Source organism: Ranitomeya variabilis, chromosome 3 (assembly GCF_051348905.1).
Source record: "Ranitomeya variabilis isolate aRanVar5 chromosome 3, aRanVar5.hap1, whole genome shotgun sequence".
NCBI classification, from domain to species: Eukaryota; Metazoa; Chordata; class Amphibia; order Anura; family Dendrobatidae; genus Ranitomeya; species Ranitomeya variabilis.
Window position 1 is genome coordinate 607,002,670 of NC_135234.1, and position 14,714 is coordinate 607,017,383.

Here is a 14,714-nt window from a genome sequence, read left to right on the forward strand (position 1 = left end):
ACCATGTAGCTGCTGGACTCGTTTCGAGCAAAAACGGTGCTCTTAGACTTCAGCATGAACCTGAAGCTGGATTTTCTTTCTTTCCATGCATACAGTCTCATAAAGTGACTGCAGATTTGTATCTTAAGACCAGATAACCCCTTTAAAGGGAGGTCTGTCACCCCAAAATCGAGGGTGAGCTAAGCCCACCGGCATCAGGGGCTTATCTACAGCATTCTGTAATGCTGTAGATAAGCCCCCGATGTATCCTGAAAGATGGAAAAAGAGGTGAGATTATACTCACCCAGGGGCGGTCCCGCTGCGGTCCGGTCCGATGGGCATCGCGGTCTGGTCCGGGGCCTCCCATCTTCTTACGATGACGTCCTCTTCTTGTATTCACGCTGTGGCTCCGGCGCAGGCGTAATTTCTCTGCCCTGTTGAGGGCAGAGCAAAGTACTGCAGTGCGCAGGCGCCGGGAAAGGTCAGAGAGGCCCGGCAACTGCGCACTGCAGTACTTTGCTCTGCCCTCAACAGGGCAGACAAAGTACGCCTGCGCCGGTGCCGCGGTAGGAAGGCAAGAAGAGGACCGCGACACCCATCGGATCGAACCGCCTGCCCAGTTGAGTATAATCTAACCTCTTTTTCTTATCTTTCGGGATACATTGGGGGCTTATCTACAGCATTCAGAATGCTGTAGATAAGCCCCTGATGCCGGTGGGCTTAGCTCACCTTCGATTTTGGGGGTGACCGGTTCCCTTTAAGGCTACTTTCACACATCAGGTTTTTGTCGTCGGGCACAATCCGGCGAGTTTTGAAAAAAACGGATCCTTTTTTTCCCGCCGGATCCGTTTTTTCTCATAGAGTTGTATTAGCGCCGAATTGTGCCTGATGGCCACACGTTTCATCCGTTTTTTGCCAGATCCATCCGAAATGTCTTTTCCAGCGGACGGAGAAAACGTCCATATGAACGTTTTTTTTCTATCCGTCGAAAAAACACCCAGCGTCGGTTCCAGCGATAAACGGATGAAACGTGTGGTGTATTGACTGGATCCGGCTACCGATTCCGTTTTTTTTCGCGCTGAGCATGCCCCGTTCCTGCATTTTCAATTCTGGAGAGTCTCTCTCTCCCTCTCATTCCCAAAGGATCCAGCAAAAAAACCCGGATCCGGCTCATCAGTTTTTCACAATTTGCATCGGATCTGTTTTTTTTTCCAAAAAATAGACGGATTAGGCCAGAAGGCAAAAAACTGATGTGTGAAAGTAGCCTAAAAGAGTCACAGTGCGACCCCAAGGATGCCGTGACAAGCAAGTTACAAAAAAGTGAGGCGGTTGGACTTTTTGCAACTTGCTTATTGCAGTTGAAGTACCCTCGAGGTCAATATACGACCCCACTGATTTGTATTCTGCTGCGATGTAAGTTGTTTTTCCAGGTCACCACCTGACAGCACCATGGGAGGACGTCCTTCTTATCCATAGTGGGACAGGAAACCACGAGAGTTTAAAAGGACCCTCCCCCTTCCACCCTTCAGTGTTTTTTCCTGTCCCACTGTGGATGGGAACAACGAGAGTTCCGGCTGTCCCGTGCAGAGAGTGAAGTTCGGAGGGGCCCGGCCTCTTCCTTCCCACTACATGGACTCTGATTAGCTGACACCGAGTAATAGGGTCCCTCAGCAGCACCAGTGTAGCGCTGCTCCTGGTTGAAAGGGTCGCTTCCCCCTGGGGGGGCTCTCGACCCGGGATGAAGCCCCAGATGTACCTGCTTTTGTCTGCTCCTGCAAGGTGCTCCCTTCGCAAGCGGATCCGGTGAGGTTGTGGCCACAGGCATCACAGAACGCCGACCGGGAGTATTCGGGGTCCGTGGAGCTCTGCGGCAAGTGACTTCCGGTTCGCCGCTGCCGCTCACGTCACTTCCGGGTCGCGGCCGGCAGCATGGGGCTGCATCCTCTTCACTCCTACGCTTGGAGACGATTGGAGTTCCGGGACAGGTGGCGCCGACAGCTCCAGGATAAAGAGGTATGAATGGGCTATGGGGGTGCTCAGTAGGTTTCCAGCCTAAGCAGCAGCAGTAGTATGGATGAGGCAAAATCCGAAGCACTGCAGGAGACCCAGGCACATGTGAGTTCCCACTTGGGTGTCTGCTCCCTATAAACTTCAATAAAAATACTGGCCATCAGCTATCCTTATGTTATTTATTTTAGGGGCTTTCCTCGTCGGGGGGTAAGAAGCCCGGCAAGTATAAGAAGTGCCCCATCTGTGCCATAAAACTTAAAGACTCTTGGCAGAAGTCGCTATGCGAGTCTTGCACCAGCCGTATTGTGGGAGAAGAACAGGCTTCCCTAATGACGAGCATGAGAGCCATTGTTAGAGAAGAGGTTCAAGCTTCGATTTCTGGCTTATCGTTTCCCCACCCTGTCCAGTCTGACCCCCAGGATCCTCCAAGATCTAAGAAAAGACAAAGAGAGTCAGATCTGTCATCGGAGGACAGCTCTTTTGAATCTGATATGGAGGAGGAGGATTTGAGTAAGGACCCTCCTCAAAAAGGGAAAAAATATTTTTCTCATCTAATGATATAGATGAGCTTCTGGGGGCGGTCAGACAGACTATGCAGATTGAGGAACCCTCAACCACTCAGTCAGTTCAAGATGAGATGTTTGGGGGGCTACGTTCGCAAACATCGATGGTCTTCCCTGTAAATGCCCACATTCGTTCAATGATTCTAGAGGAGTGGGAAGAGGCAGAAAAAAGGATATCCATTCCTTCAGACTTCATCTTCCTTTTGACCATGAGGAGGTCAAAGATTGGGAAGATGTACCTAAAATTGACATCCCACTTGCAATGGTATCTAAAAGAACCGCCATACCATTTGAGGACTCCAACTTAAAGAAGCCAATGGACAGAAAGGCGGATGGACTCCTAAAAAGAGCATGGGAAAGCTCTGCAGCAGTAATCCGCACAAATATAGCGGCAACATCTGTGGCACGGGAAATGCATTTGTGGGTAGATGACTTAAAAGATCAGTTGTCAGCCAGAACCGCTAGAGATTCTATTATAAAAGCTATCCCTCTACTCAAACTAGCAACCGGTTTTCTTGCAGATGCTACTGCAGAATTGGTTAGGTTTACAGCTAGAGGCCAATCCTTATCAAATGCAGCCCGAAGGGCTATATGGTTAAAAAACTGGTCAGGAGACGTTGATTCAAAAAATAAGTTGTGTTCCATTCCCTTTTCAGGAGGCAGGGTCTTTGGCCCCATATTAGACAATATTCTGGAGAAGGCTTCTGATGAAAAGAAGGGGTTTCCAGAGGAAAAACGTAAAAAGTTCCAGCCCTTTCGCAGACCTTATTACGGTCAGAGATCATACTATAGGGGTAAGGGAAAACAGGGGAGATGGAGCTACCAGAAAGGGGGAGAAAATAGACACCGGAATAGGGATTAAGGTCCCTCAACCTCTAGGTCAGAGTTCCGAAGAAAATGACGCCACCAGGATAGGGGGGCGGTTGCTGAACTTCCTAGGGGAGTGGGAAGGGATTACCACAAGTCCTTGGGTCCTCCAGATTATCTCCCAGGGGTACAGGATAGAACTCGACTCCCTTCCCCCAGAAAGATATTTTGTTTCCAACGTCCATCTCTCTTCAGTCTCCCCAATGTGGTCAGACATACAGGATCTCCTCCAGATGGAGGCAATATCTCCCGTTCCTCCTCACCAGATAGGAAGAGGTCATTACTCAGGTCTCTTCTCTATAAAGAAACCTTCGGGGGAATCCCGAACGATAATAAATCTCAAGCCCCTAAACAGATGGCTACAATACAAAAGGTTCAAGATGGAGTCTATACGCTCCACAATTCCCCTATTGGGAAAAGACGTGGTAATGTGTACTTTGGACTTAAAAAGTGCATATTTTCACGTACCAATCTTTCCAGATCACCAAAAATACCTGAGGTTTGTGTTGTGAATTAGACTTTTTTGGCTCCCTCTTGTGGTCACTAGTGATATGACTCTGGGATTGTCGTTCCTCAGTTTGGCACCCACCTGGGTCGTTAGTCCAGGGGTGTTGCTATATAAACTTCCTGGTTTCTCAGTCCAGTGCCTGGCATCGTTGTAATCAGTTCCTTTCTGTTTGCTCCTGTCTGCTGGTCTTGGATCTTGCAAAATTAAGCTAAGTCCTGCTTCCTTGTTTTTTGGTTATTTGCTTGCTCTTATTTTTTGTCCAGCTTGTACTAAATGTGATTCCTGATTTTGCTGGAAGCTCTAGGGGGCTCGTGTTCTCCCCCCGGGCCGTTAGACGGTTCGGGGGTTCTTGAATATCCAGCGTGGAAATTTTGATAGGGTTTTTGCTGACCATATCAGTCATCTTACTATATTCTGCTATTAGTCAGTGGGCCTCTCTTTGCTAAATATCTAGTTCATTCTTACGTTTGTCTTTTCTCCTTACCTCACCGTTATTATTTGTTGGGGGCTTGTATCCAACTTTTGGGGTCTTTTCTCTGGAGGCAAGAAAGGTCTATCTTTTCCCTTCTAGGGTTAGTTAGTTCTCCGGCTGGCGCGAGACGTCTAGAACCAACGTAGGCACGTTCCCCGGCTGCTGCTATTTGTGGTGCAAGGATTAGATATATGGTCAGCCCAGTTACCACTGCCCTATGAGCTGTTTTTTTGTGTTTGCAGACTTGGTATGTACTTTTGAGACCCTCTGCCATTGGGGTCATAACAGTATGCCAGGCCAAGGTTGAATGTTTAATGCATTGCAGAAGTGGGATTACAAGAAAGGAAAGTCTGAGTTGTTTTTTTTTTTTTTCTCTTTCCTCTCTTTTTTCCTCCCCTTTACCTCTGAGTGGCTTGTGCTTGCTGCAGACATGAATGTCCAGACTTTGATTACAAGTGTGGATCAGCTTGCTGCTCGTGTGCAGGGCATACAAGATTTTGTTACCAGTAGTCCAATGTCTGAACCTAAAATACCTATTCCTGAACTGTTCTCTGGAGACCGATTTAAGTTTAGGAATTTCAGGAATAATTGTAAATTGTTTCTATCTCTGAGACCCCGTTCATCTGGAGACTCAGCTCAGCAAGTAAAAATTGTTATCTCTTTCTTACGGGGCGACCCTCAGGATTGGGCCTTCTCGCTAGCGCCAGGAGATCCAGCATTGGCAAATATTGATGCGTTTTTTTCTGGCGCTTCGATTGCTTTACGAGGAACCCAATCTTGAAATTCAGGCAGAAAAAGCCTTGCTGGCTATTTCTCAGGGTCAGGATGAAGCTGAAGTGTATTGCCAAAAATTTCGGAAATGGTCCGTGCTTACTCAGTGGAATGAGTGTGCTCTGGCCGCAAATTTCAGAAATGGCCTTTCTGAAACCATTAAGAATGTGATGGTGGGTTTCTCCATTCCTACAGGTCTGAATGATTCCATGGCGCTGGCTATTCAAATTGACCGGCGTTTGCGGGAGCGCAAAGCCGCGAATCCTCTGGTGGTGTTGTCTGAACAAACACCTGATTTAATGCAATGTGGTAGAATTCAGACTAGAAATGAATGGAAAAATCATAGACGTCAGAATGGGTTGTGTTTTTACTGTGGTGATTCTACACATGTTATATCAGCATGCTCTAAACGCCTAACTAGGGTTGTTAGTCCTGTCGCCATTGGTAATTTGCAACCTAAATTTATTTTGTCTGTGACTTTAATTTGCTCATTGTCCTCCTACCCTGTTATGGCGTTTGTGGATTCAGGTGCTGCCCTGAGTCTTATGGATCTGTCGTTTGCCAAGCGCTGTGGTTTTGTTCTTGAGCCGTTGGTAAATCCTATCCCTCTTAGAGGTATTGATGCTACGCCATTGGCGGAAAATAAACCGCAGTTTTGGATGCAGGTAACCATGTGCATGACTCCTGAACATCGGGAGGTGATTCGTTTTCTTGTTCTGCATAAAATGCATGATTTGGTCGTTTTGGGTCTGCCATGGTTACAGACCCATAATCCAGTCTTGGATTGGAAGGCAATGTCTGTGTCAAGTTGGGGCTGTCAGGGAATTCATGGTGATTCCCTGCCGGTGTCTATTGCTTCCTCTACTCCTTCGGAAGTTCCTGAGTATTTGTCTGATTACCAGGATGTATTCAGCGAGTCCAGGTCCAGTGCTCTTCCTCCTCATAGGGACTGTGACTGCGCTATAGATTTGATTCCAGGTAGTAAATTTCCTAAGGGAAGATTATTTAATCTGTCTGTACCTGAGCATACCGCAATGCGTTCGTATATCAAGGAATCTCTGGAGAAGGGGCATATCCGTCCATCCTCTTCCCCTCTTGGTGCGGGATTCTTTTTTGTGGCCAAGAAGGACGGATCTTTGAGACCTTGTATTGACTATCGGCTTCTGAATAAAATCACTGTTAAATTTTAGTATCCTTTGCCTCTGTTGTCGGACTTGTTTGCCCGGATTAAAGGTGCCAAGTGGTTCACCAAGATAGATCTTCGTGGTGCGTACAACCTTGTGCGCATTAAGCAAGGAGATGAATGGAAAACTGCATTTAATACGCCCGAAGGTCATTTTGAGTACTTGGTGATGCCTTTCGGGCTCTCTAATGCTCCTTCAGTGTTTCAGTCCTTTATGCATGATATTTTCCGGAAGTATCTGGATAAATTTATGATTGTTTATCTGGATGATATTCTGGTTTTTTCTGATGATTGGGACTCGCATGTAGAGCAGGTCAGGATGGTGTTTCAGGTTTTGCGTGAGAATGCTTTGTTTGTTAAGGGTTCAAAGTGTCTCTTTGGCGTACAGAAGGTTCCCTTTTTGGGTTTTATTTTTTCCCCTTCTGCGGTGGAGATGGACCCAGTCAAGGTCCGAGCTATTCATGATTGGACTCAACCCACGTCAGTTAAGAGTCTTCAGAAGTTCTTGGGTTTTGCTAACTTCTACCGTCGTTTTATCGCTAATTTTTCTAGCGTTGTTAAACCTTTGACGGATATGACCAAGAAAGGTTCTGATGTTGCTAACTGGGCTCCTGCAGCCGTGGAAGCCTTTCAAGAGTTGAAGCGCCGGTTTACTTCGGCGCCTGTTTTGTGCCAGCCTGATGTCTCACTTCCCTTTCAGGTTGAAGTGGATGCTTCTGAGATTGGGGCAGGGGCCGTTTTGTCGCAGAGAGGCCCTGGTTGCTCTGTAATGAGACCATGTGCTTTTTTCTCTAGGAAGTTTTCGCCTGCTGAGCGGAATTATGATGTTGGCAATCGGGAGTTGTTAGCCATGAAGTGGGCATTTGAGGAGTGGCGTCATTGGCTCGAGGGTGCTAAGCATCGTGTGGTGGTCTTGACTGATCACAAAAATCTGATGTATCTCGAGTCTGCTAAACGCCTGAATCCTAGACAGGCCCGCTGGTCATTGTTTTTCTCCCGTTTTGACTTTGTGGTCTCGTATTTACCAGGTTCAAAGAATGTGAAGGCTGATGCTCTTTCAAGGAGCTTTGTGCCTGACTCTCCTGGAGTCGCAGAACCAGTTGGTATTCTCAAAGAGGGAGTTATCCTGTCAGCCATTTCTCCGGATTTGCGACGTGTGTTGCAGAGATTTCAGGCTGGTAGACCTGACTCTTGTCCACCTGACAGACTGTTTGTTCCTGATAAGTGGACCAGCAGAGTCATTTCCAAGGTTCATTCCTCGGTGTTGGCAGGACATCCGGGAATTTTTGGCACCAGAGATCTGGTGGCTAGGTCCTTTTGGTGGCCTTCCTTGTCACGGGATGTGCGGTCATTTGTGCAGTCCTGTGGGACTTGTGCTCGAGCTAAGCCTTGCTGTTCTCGTGCCAGCGGGTTGCTCTTGCCCTTGCCTGTCCCGAAGAGGCCTTGGACACACATTTCCATGGATTTCATTTCAGATCTTCCGGTGTCTCAGGGCATGTCTGTCATCTGGGTGGTATGTGATCGCTTTTCCAAGATGGTCCATTTGGTATCTTTGCCTAAGCTGCCTTCCTCTTCCGATCTGGTTCCTTTGTTCTTTCAGAATGTGGTTCGTTTACACGGCATTCCTGAGAATATTGTGTCTGACAGAGGATCCCAGTTTGTTTCCAGGTTCTGGCGATCCTTTTGTGCTAAGATGGGTATTGATTTGTCGTTTTCGTCTGCCTTTCATCCTCAGACTAATGGACAAACGGAGCGAACTAATCAGACTCTGGAGGCTTATTTGAGGTGTTTTGTTTCTGCAGATCAGGATGATTGGGTGACCTTCTTGCCGTTGGCTGAGTTTGCCCTTAATAATCGGGCTAGTTCCGCTACTTTGGTTTCGCCATTTTTTTGCAACTCTGGTTTCCATCCTCGTTTTTCCTCGGGACATGTGGAGCCTTCTGACTGTCCTGGGGTAGATTCCGTGGTGGATAGGTTGCAGCGGATCTGGAATCATGTGGTGGACAACTTGAAGTTGTCACAGGAGAAGGCTCAGCGTTTTGCCAACCGCCGCCGCGGTGTGGGTCCCCGACTTCGTGTTGGGGATTTGGTATGGCTGTCTTCTCGATTTGTTCCTATGAAGGTCTCCTCTCCTAAATTTAAGCCTCGCTTCATCGGTCCTTACAAGATATTGGAAATCCTTAATCCTGTGTCCTTTCGCTTGGATCTTCCGGTGTCGTTTGCCATTCACAACGTGTTCCATAGGTCTTTGTTGCGGCGGTACGTTGTACCTGTGGTTCCTTCTGTTGAGCCTCCTGCTCCGGTGTTGGTTGAGGGCGAGTTGGAGTATGTGGTGGAGAAGATCTTGGATTCTCGTCTCTCCAGGCGGAGGCTTCAGTATCTGGTCAAGTGGAAGGGCTATGGTCAGGAGGATAATTCCTGGGTGGTTGCCTCTGATGTGCATGCGGCCGATTTAGTTCGTGCCTTTCACGCTGCTCATCCTGATCGCCCTGGTGGTCTTGGTGAGGGTTCGGTGACCCCTCCTTAAAGGGGGGGTACTGTTGTGAATTAGACTTTTTTGGCTCCCTCTTGTGGTCACTAGTGATATGACTCTGGGATTGTCGTTCCTCAGTTTGGCACCCACCTGGGTCGTTAGTCCAGGGGTGATGCTATATAAACTTCCTGGTTTCTCAGTCCAGTGCCTGGCATCGTTGTAATCAGTTCCTTTCTGTTTGCTCCTGTCTGCTGGTCGTGGTTCTTGCAAAATTAAGCTAAGTCCTGCTTCCTTGTTTTTTGGTTATTTGCTTGCTCTTATTTTTTGTCCAGCTTGTACTAAATGTGATTCCTGATTTTGCTGGAAGCTCTAGGGGGCTCGTGTTCTCCCCCCGGGCCGTTAGACGGTTCGGGGGTTCTTGAATATCCAGCGTGGAAATTTTGATAGGGTTTTTGCTGACCATATAAGTCATCTTACTATATTCTGCTATTAGTCAGTGGGCCTCTCTTTGCTAAATATCTAGTTCATTCTTACGTTTGTCTTTTCTCCTTACCTCACCGTTATTATTTGTTGGGGGCTTGTATCCAACTTTTAGGGTCTTTTCTCTGGAGGCAAGAAAGGTCTATCTTTTCCCTTCTAGGGTTAGTTAGTTCTCCGGCTGGCGCGAGACGTCTAGAACCAATGTAGGCACGTTCCCCGGCTGCTGCTATTTGTGGTGCTAGGATTAGATATATGGTCAGCCCAGTTACCACTGCCCTATGAGCTGGTTTTTTGTGTTTGCAGACTTGGTATGTACTTTTGAGACCCTCTGCCATTGGGGTCATAACAAGTTTGCGGTAGAAAAAGAAGGGTCAATCTTCCATTACCAATTTCGTTGCCTTCCATTTGGTCTGGCGACAGCACCCAGAGTTTTTACAAAACTCATCATAGAAATTGTGTCATATCTAACAAAACGAGGCATCACCATAGTTCCCTATTTGGACGATTTCCTGTTAGTGGCAGATTCTGTGGGGCCGCTCAAGATCGATTGTCAGTTGGTGATCTCCACACTGCAGAAATTAGGATGAGTGTTAAACTGGTCAAAGTCACACCTGACACCAAAATCAAAAATACAATTTCTAGGTGTCATACTGGATTCGAAGGTCAGAAAATCGTTTCTTCCGGACAAAAAGCTGTCCGACTTAATAAAAAGAATTCGCCAGTTTTCAAGAGATCGGGTATCATTCAGGGATGCGATGAAGATCCTGGGTTTAATGACAGCCTGCATTCCATGTGTCAACTGGAGCCAGTTTCATTCCCGTCAGTTACAGAGAGCGGTTCTCAAGTCATGGGACAGAAGACAAACTTCCCTAGACAAGGAGTTCTACCTATCCCATCGGGTCAGACAATCCCTACACTGGTGGACTGTGCCAAGAAATCTCCAGGTCGGTGTCCCATGGATTCAGGCTCCAGCAGTTACGGTAACTACGGACGCATGCCAACAAGGTTGGGGCGGTCAGGTCCTCGGGAGATACTACCGGGGACAATGGAATTCGGAAGACCGCAACAACTCCTCAAATCACAGGGAGCTGCATGCAGTATGGAAAGTTTTGTGTTCAGCCCGAATCTTATTGAAGAACAAACATCTAAAGATTCTATCGGACAACACGACGACTGTAGCCTTTCTTCGCCACCAGGGAGGTCCAAGACATCCGAAACTACAGCATCTGGCGGATCAAATCTTCGCATGGGCGGAAAAATCAGTGCTCTCGATTTCGGCAGTTCATCTAGAAGGCTCAAAGAACCAGATTGCGGATTTTCTGAGCAGAAAGAAGCTATCACCTACGGAGTGGGAACTAAACAGCAAGGTCTTCAACACATTATGTCAGCGCTGGGGAACACCAACGGTGGACCTATTCGCGACCAGACGAAAATCGAAGGTCGGAACCTCGAAGGTCGAAACCTTTTACTCACTGAACCCTCAAGAGGATCCGGCAGAAGTAGATGCCCTCTCTCAGTCATGGAGCAGGGGTCTGTTATATGCTTTCCCCCCTCTGGCATTGATACCAAGAATCCTCAGGAAAATATGCGAGGACAGAGCTCTAGTTATTTTGGTGGTCCCTTTCTGGCCCAAGAGGAGCTGGTTCCCTCTGCTAAAGAAGCTGTCAGTAGACAATCATTACCATCTTCCGGAAATTAAAGACTTACTTTTCCAGGGTCCGATTCTTCATCAAAACCCAGGGAATCTGCAATTGGCATCTTGGATCCTGAACGGCAGATCCTGAAAGCGAAGGGCCTATCGGAAGGAGTTATTTCCATCCTGCAAGCAAGTAGGAAGCCGGTAACTTCGGCAATCTATCTAAAAATTTGGAAAAAATTCTACAGTTTTTGTGGAGACACAACGATCGATGTTGATCACCCTGACATACCCAGAATTCTTGAATTCTTACAGCAGGGATTCAAAAAACGGCTTAAACCAAGTACTTTAAGGGTCCAGATTGAAGCCCTCAGCGTATTTTATGATTCTTCCCTTGCTGCCCACCCTTGGATTGCTCGGTTTTCTAGAGCAGTTCTGAGGCTGAGACCCCTAATCAGGAAGACTATCCCACCTTGGGACCTTAACCTAGTCCTTAATGAATTATGCAAAGAACCGTTTGATATAGCAAAGGATATAGACATTGCTAAATTTTCCCTCAAAACAGCTTTTTTAGTAGCCATTACATCGGCCAAAAGACTGGGGGAACTTCAGGCCCTGTCCACCCAGAATCCCTATCTTCAGGTATTTGATGATAGGCTCGTCTTAAGACTTGATCCAGGTTTCCTTCCCAAGGTGGTCTCGGTTTCAAATATAAATCAGGAGGTAGTGCTTCCATCATTTTGCCAGTTCCCTAGAAACCAAAAGGAGATGTTCTTCCATAACTAAGGGTACCGTCACATTTAGCGACGCTGCAGTGATATAGACAACGATGCCGATCGCTGCAGTGTCGCTGTTTCGTCGTTGTGTGGTCGCTGGAGAGCTGTCACACAGACAGCTCTCCAGCGACCAACGATGCCGAAGTCCCCGGGTAACCAGGGTAAACATCGGGTTACTAAGCGCAGGGCTGCGCTTAGTAACCCGATGTTTACCCTGATTACCACTGTAAATGTAAAAAAAAACAAACACTACATACTTACATTCCGGTGTCTGTCGCGTCCCCCGGCGTCCGCTTCCCTGCACTGTGTAAGCGACGGCTGTAAAGCAGAGCGGTGACGTCACCGCTGTGCTCTGCTTTACGGCCGGCCGGCGCTGACACAGTGCAGGGAAGCGGACGCCGGGGGACGCGACAGACACCGGAATGTAAGTATGTAGTGTTTGGGTTTTTTTACATTTACAATGGTAACCAGGGTAAATATCGGGTTACTAAGCGCGGCCCTGCGCTTAGTAACCCGATGTTTACCCTAGTTACCAGTGAAGACATCGCTGAATCAGCGTCACACACGCCGACTCAGCGATGTCAGCGGGTGAGCCAGCGACGAAATAAGGTGCTGGCCTTCTAGCTCCGACCAACGATGTCACCGCAGGATCCTGATCGCTGCTGCGTGTCAAACACAACGATATCGCTATCCAGGACGCTGCAACGTCACGGATCGCTATCGTTATCGTTGTTAAGTTGTTCAGTGTGAAGGTACCTTTAGACAACAGGGAAACTGTACTTACCGTATATACTCGAGTATAAGCCGACCCGAGTATAAGCCGACCCCCCCTAATTTTGCCACAAAAAACTGGGAAAACTTATTGACTCGAGTATAAGCCTAGGGTGGAAAATGCAGCAGGTACCGGTGAATTTCAAAATTAGAAATAGATACTCCATACCATTCATTATGGCCCCATAGATGCTCCACATAAAGCTGTGCCATATATAATGCTCTGCACCGTTGCCCCATAGCTGTGCCATATATATAATGCTCTGCACCGTTGCCCCATAGCTGTGCCATATATATAATGCTCTGCACCGTTGCCCCATAGCTGTGCCATATATATAATGCTCTGCACCGTTGCCCCATAGCTGTGCCATATAGTGCTCTGCACCGTTGCCCCATAGCTGTGCCATATAGTGCTCTGCACCGTTGCCCCATAGCGCTGCCATATAGTGCTCTGCACCGTTGCCCCATAGCTCTGCCATATAGTGCTCTGCACCGTTGCCCCATAGCTCTGCCATATAGTGCTCTGCATCGTTGCCCCATAGCTGTGCCATATAGTGCTCTGCACCGTTGCCCCATAGCTGTGCCATATAGTGCTCTGCACCGTTGCCCCATAGCTGTGCCATATAGTGCTCTGCACCGTTGCCCCATAGCTGTGCCATATAGTGCTCTGCACCGTTGCCCCATAGCTGTGCCATATAGTGCTCTGCACCGTTGCCCCATAGCTGTGCCATATAGTGCTCTGCACCTTTGCCCCATAGCTGTGCCATATAGTGCTCTGCACCGTTGCCCCATAGCTGTGCCATATAGTACTCTGCACCGTTGCCCCATAGCTCTGCCATATAGTGCTCTGCACCGTTGCCCCATAGCTCTGCCATATAGTGCTCTGCACCGTTGCCCCATAGCTCTGCCATATAGTGCTCTGCACCGTTGCCCCATAGCTGTGCCATATAGTACTCTGCACCGTTGCCCCATAGCTCTGCCATATAGTGCTCTGCACCGTTGCCCCATAGCTCTGCCATATAGTGCTCTGCACCGTTGCCCCATAGCTGTGCCATATAGTACTCTGCACCGTTGCCCCATAGATAGCTCTGCCATATAGTGCTCTGCACCATTGCCCCATAGATGCTCCACATAAATCTGTGCTGCTGCTGCTGCAATAAAAAAAAAAAAAAAACACATACTCACCTCTCTTGCCGCAGCTCCTCACGTCCCGTCCCGGCGTCTCTCCGCACTGACTGATCAGGCACAGGGCGGCGCGCACACTATATGCGTCATCGCGCCCTCTGACCTGCACAGTCAGTGCGGAGAGACGCCGGGAAGATGGCGCGACGCCCGGCGGGTGGAACGCGGACAGGTAAATATGCGATACTTACCTGCTCCCGGCGTCCCGCTCCTTCCCCCTGCCTGTCTTCGGTGCCGCAGCCTCTTTCTCTGTCAGCGGTCACCGGCACCGCTTCATTAGAGAAATGAATAGGCGGCTCCGCCCCTATGGGAGGTGGAGCAGCCTATTCATTTCTCTAATGAGCGGTCCCACGTGACCGCTCAGGGGAAGAGGCTGCGGCACCCGGAGACCGTGGGACGGGCAGGGGGAGCGTCAGGATCGCCGGGACTAGGTAAGTATATGACAGTGCTCACCCGCCAACCCCACCACCGATCATGACTCGAGTATAAGCCGAGGGGGGCACTTTCAGCCCAAAAATTTGGGCTGAAAATCTCGGCTTATACTCGAGTATATACGGTAAGTACTTGGACATGACTAGGGCCTGGAGACGGGATAGTAATCTCTTTGTCCTTTACGGAGGTCCTAATAAGGGGAAAAAAGCATTGAAATCCACCATTGCGAGATGGATTAGATCCACTATCAGCCTAGCTTATCATGCACAGGGAAAGATCCCCCAGATAGCCTTAAAGCTCATTCATCTAGGGCTATGGCCTCTTCATGGGCAGAAAAAGGGGGGGGCCTCGGTAGATCAGATCTGCAGAGCTGCATCTTGGTCTAGTTTTAGCACCTTTTCTGAACATTACAAACTAGTTGCAGTCTCTTCTCAGCTAGCGTTTGGCAGAAAAGTATTTCAGGCAGTAGTCCCACCCTAGGACCAAAAAGTCTCCTTTGGTATTTCTCCATGGTGCTGTCAGGTGGTGACCTGGAAAACGGTAATTAGTCTTACCGGTAATTGTATTTCCAGGAATCCATCCTGACAGCACTGTTAGTTCCCTCCCTAGTA

The 14,714-nt window shown here is 48.3% G+C and overlaps 1 protein-coding gene across 2 annotated transcripts in view; it reads left to right on the forward strand.

Annotated features, from left to right (window-relative positions):
• The window catches only part of WBP4 (WW domain binding protein 4), a 34,066-nt gene that overhangs the window by 2,750 nt on the left and 16,602 nt on the right, over window positions 1-14,714 (forward strand). The window lies entirely within an intron of this gene.